This window comes from Calidris pugnax, unplaced genomic scaffold, assembly GCF_001431845.1.
Source record: "Calidris pugnax isolate Ruff unplaced genomic scaffold, ASM143184v1 scaffold102, whole genome shotgun sequence".
Lineage (NCBI taxonomy): Eukaryota > Metazoa > Chordata > Aves > Charadriiformes > Scolopacidae > Calidris > Calidris pugnax.
In genome coordinates, this window is record NW_015090846.1 from 5,666,866 (window position 1) to 5,671,551 (window position 4,686).

Sequence of the window (4,686 nt, forward strand, 5' to 3'; positions counted from 1 at the left end):
TTTTTTTTTTTTTTTCAGAGAAAGTGAGTTGTTCCTCTGCTTAGACAGTACCTGCTGCACTGCAGTTTTATTTTCTGACCTGTTCTTCCAGGGTGGTTGCCTTGTAACATCTCTCAGCCTGAAAGGCTCGTGCCTGATAGTGGAGCAGTGAGTGCACCAAGTGTGGGAACCCCGACAAGGGGGCTCTTCTGCTGACTTCCACTGAGGTGTGCTAGATTCCAGTGTTTGCTCTGCGCAACTCAGGAGAGCAAGGCTCTGCTGCTGCAGGATTGTTAGCTGCCCAGCGGTGTTATTTCCTGTGTGACATCTGCCCCGCTGGTAGTTTTAAATAGAGCAAGATGAAGATCCTAGAAAACACAGAATGTCTTTACTTGGAAACCTCATTAAATAGAAATGAAATTGCTTTTGCTCTAACCACATTTCGTGATAACTGTAGCAGGTTGGACTGTTCACTTCCTGTAGCTGTACCACTGTTAGGAGCTTGGCTTAGCTGAAAAGTTTGTAATGCTACATCTCAGCTTGTGAAGCTGCACCAAGAACCATTAACATTTATCAGTCCCATCTTCTATATCCAGGTGATTCAAAAGCCAAGTCTAGTGTCGCGGCTACATGAACATAGGAACGGGATGAATGCATGTTGCTTTAATTTTTAAAGTATGTTGAGGAATTAAAAGATGAAGCTGCACTTTTCAAGTGGGGCTGAAATGCCTAGTGATCACAGCAAGTAACTCTTTCCCCAGCATAACACCAACCAGGTTCTAAAACAGACCCTGAAGGTATTGCACAACTTTATATTGGATTGATGTGAAAAAGATTATTTGTCCCTCACTATAGCTGAGGGAGAAAAATCAGTTTACACAGAGAAGGTGCAATTTACCATCAGCTGGTGGGATCCACAGAGCCATTTGGTGAACATCTGGCCTGGAGGCTGTTGAGGGGATGCAGAAGGCAGTGGGTGGGAAATGAAATGGGACAGCAGGGTAAGGATATGTCTGAAGACCTTGAGCTATGGGTGTTCATCATGGCAAAAAAGCAGAAGGAATGCTAACCCATTTCATGGCTTTTGTGATGTCTAGCTTAGCTGTCATTTCTGGTAACAACCTTGTAGATAGCAATTTTAGAACAGAAGGTGTGTTATTTGTGCTGTCCTGCCTGTGCTCTGACTGGAAAGCTTCTGGAGACACTTCCAGCTCAGCAGCAAGAGGGCTTGCTCAGACCATCCTGTCTAAAAAAGCAGAGGGCCATTATCTCGCCCAGTGACCCCAGCACCAGCCTCAGAAGTTACAGCTGAGTTAGAGCCCTTCTTCCAGCAGCAGGCTTCTGTGTCCCAGAGACCTCCTGCTTGGAAGTGCCGTAACTGCAATGGGATGCTCAGGGGGACATTTCAGTCGCAGTGCTTGGCTGGGTTTGCAGGAGGAGCAGCTCCACTGGCGCTGAGCTCAGCTGTGGCAGCAGCCTCTGCCCTGCCATCTGCACCCCTGCCCCGTCAGCACGGGGCCCAGGGAAGGCAGGGTGTGCAGAGCTGTTCACAGTCCCTCTTATCCTGCTCAGCTGAACACAGGGGGAAGAGAGTCCTGATTTTGTTTGGCTCTGTAGTGCTCCATTTCATCCTCTTGTTTTTGTCCTGGCTCATTCCTTGGCTCCCCTCAGAGGTAACTTGGCAGGAGCACAATGCCCAGTTCACACACTTGGCGGCCCAGCTCTTGCTCCATGGCTTGAGTGTTGCTAAATGAATGATGCAACTAACTTCTGAATCCAGGCCTCTCCTGCATATTAAGTTACTGCTGCCTTCTCAATATGTTTTTCTGTACTACAGGCAAGTCCCTGTAGACTTTCTTTCTGCTTCAATGAGGATTATCTGCCCTGTATAAAAAGCCCACCAGAGCTGTCCAACATGTGGGCTGGTCCCAAAGAAACTTATCGATCCCCAGGGAAATGTTTCAAAAATACAAAACAACGTCTTCCTATACTGTCCTCAGCAAAGCTTCCTTCTGCTGACCAGCTGACATATGCTAATGGCAGTCACTGTACAACTCCCCACCTTCCCGATTCCTCCTCAGCCCACATGTCACACGCAAGGCTGTGTCCAGCAACACCTCATTTTTTGATTGCTCTGGGCGACTGTCAAGCTTTGCTCCCTGCCTGCCCTGGGAAGAGGGGAGGATGGTTGTGAGCCCTGCTGGCAGTCTCTTCCTCGAGTCGTCGTACGAGGCTTGCGAGCACGAGATTGCTATAATATTGAGCAAGGTTTTCCAACACATGCTTTTCTCTGGCAAATCGCCACCCACAGCGCAGTGTGCCAACATAACACTTTGACTTAAAGAGGGAAAACTGCCAGATAAATGTTTTAGTTGCAGGCCTGTTTCATTGTTGAATTCTAAAATCTTGGCGAAAGCCTTTGCCAGTGGATGGGGAAGCAGCCTTGCTGTTGACGCTGGTGAATAGGGACTAAAGCAAATGTGTTCAGGAATGACATTTGGTGGACATCACCCGCCAGCTAATTACGTTACGTTCCTTGCTTTCTGTACCAAAGGCATGCAGAGCCGATCGGTGACAATGGAGTGGGGGACCCTTTAATTGTCTAGTGGTCAGCAAGCAATAGGATTTCTTGTGATATTGAGGAATATCACTGATATATTCTGAGCCTCCAGCTTGCTTACTCTTTGAGATGCTGGCCTTTCATAGTTATGGTGATGAGTCCCTGGCACCAAGTGGCATTTCAATAGTGCAGAACAGTACTAGACTAAAGGAAAATTTACGTTGCATTTGAGTCCCTGGAATAAGGGTGGAACACAGCTCTGCTCCTTGCCACGCCTGGAATTCATCCTTTGGGGTATTGCCCTTTCTGTGCTCTGCTAGCCGCATGCAGCCTCTCCAGCTACCCTGAGCACAGTGAAAACTGTGTGTGTGCACAATCCAGGCATAATGTCACCCAGCAGATCCTTCCGAAACAACAGGGATTAACACTCCTGTGCTTCCCTCTGCCTGGATCTACAAGCACAGAGGTGTCAGAAGGACATTCAGTGCTCTTCTGTCCCAGACACAGGGAACCAGAGGGTTAGCAAACGTCAAGAGAGTTAGGCAATAAGAAGGAAAAGGCTGAACTTTCCTGTCAAAGCACCACTTGCAAAAGACAAAACCAGACTACTGTAATTGTTGATTTTCTAAAGAAATCCTTGTTTGCATGGCCTATATCTTCCAGGGTAGCCACCTACACAGCTTTCCTTCATCAGGGATCATTTATTTTTTTCTCAGATCATTGTCTACACTAATTGTCTTAAACAAGACTAACTTCCTTTCTCTTTATTCCCTAGTGGTCTTGATAGGTTTTAATTACCTTTAGGTGGTTCCCCGTATAATTGCACATCAAGTTCATTAATGATCACAATATGTTCACCTAATAGGTTTCCATTAAAATCCAATGGGTTCCCATCAAATTGAGTTATGGGAACTGACAGAAAACTCACTAAAATCCCAGTATCTTTAGTTACAGTGAATAAAACATTGTGTCTATGAAGAAAGATAAAAACAAATGCCAAGATGAGAAAAATAATCTCACAAAGCAATACATTTCTATCTACAGAGCTCTGCAGAAACTAGCAAAAGGCATTACTTCCTTGAGCCCAGTTAAACAGTGAAGTTTTGCCACTTTGACCTGATGGAGTGAATTCTGTGACCAAGAGCATGTCATTTAAGTTCATGAGATAAATCAGCAGAAACCAAAAAGCTAACTTCATTCCAGTGCATTGAAGTTCTGGAGGAACACAGAAGTCTGATTCCCTCTGGGAGTAAGAGGAATCTAATCAGAATAATTCCTCAGCTCTTCTTAGGCCGAAATCACTGTGCCAGACTCTGACCTACCCATCACTTTGTTTTATGACAGGACACAAGAAAGAGCAGCTCAGGCAGTTCTCCTAAATCTCATACTCCCCCTTAATGATCATCCCAGAATTATCTTTTACTTGCTTCCAAAACAGGCAACACTCAGTCTTTCCTCCAGACTCTTTGCTGAAGTTCCCACTGTGTCCTGGGGCACCTGATGTCTAGGGATCCTGCACCCCTGACTGCAGGTTTGATACCACATGCCTTTTCCATGTGCCTCATTTCATAGTTTGTTATATGATGTGCACGTGTGTTTTATAGCAGCTATGAATTGTTCAGTACAAATCCACACAGCATGTTTGCTGAGGAGCAGAGGAGCGAGCACAGGGCTGGTGATGCCAGGGGCCTGCTGGGGGGCTGTGGGTGATGAGTGAGGGCAGCGTGTGGCAGCAGAACATGTGAGAGAACGAAGGGAAAGGCCAGAGAGGAGGGATGGAGTCGTTCCTGGCCTTTCTTCTCTCTCTGCACTTTACACTACGAGCAGATCCTCCCTCTTTCTTTTGCTCCATCCCATTTCGCTTTCCCTTCTTTCACTCACAACCGCAATAACCTCACAAGGTCCGGCAGCAAACTGGAAGGACTGGAGGGCTCTGCTTTCTTGACCCTTGATCTCTTTGGGCAGTCCAGGTGCTGTCCAGGGACGGTTGGAAAAGAGAGGTTGTTCTTGTGTTTTCAGTGCTAAGGTAAGCCCAAGCTAAGTAGGAATGTCCGGAGGCTGTGAGGTGATGTCAGCCCTGGGGCTGTTTGTAGCCTCTCATCCTGTCTGGATCTTGAAGGCAAAGAGCATCTTTGAGCTGACAAAAT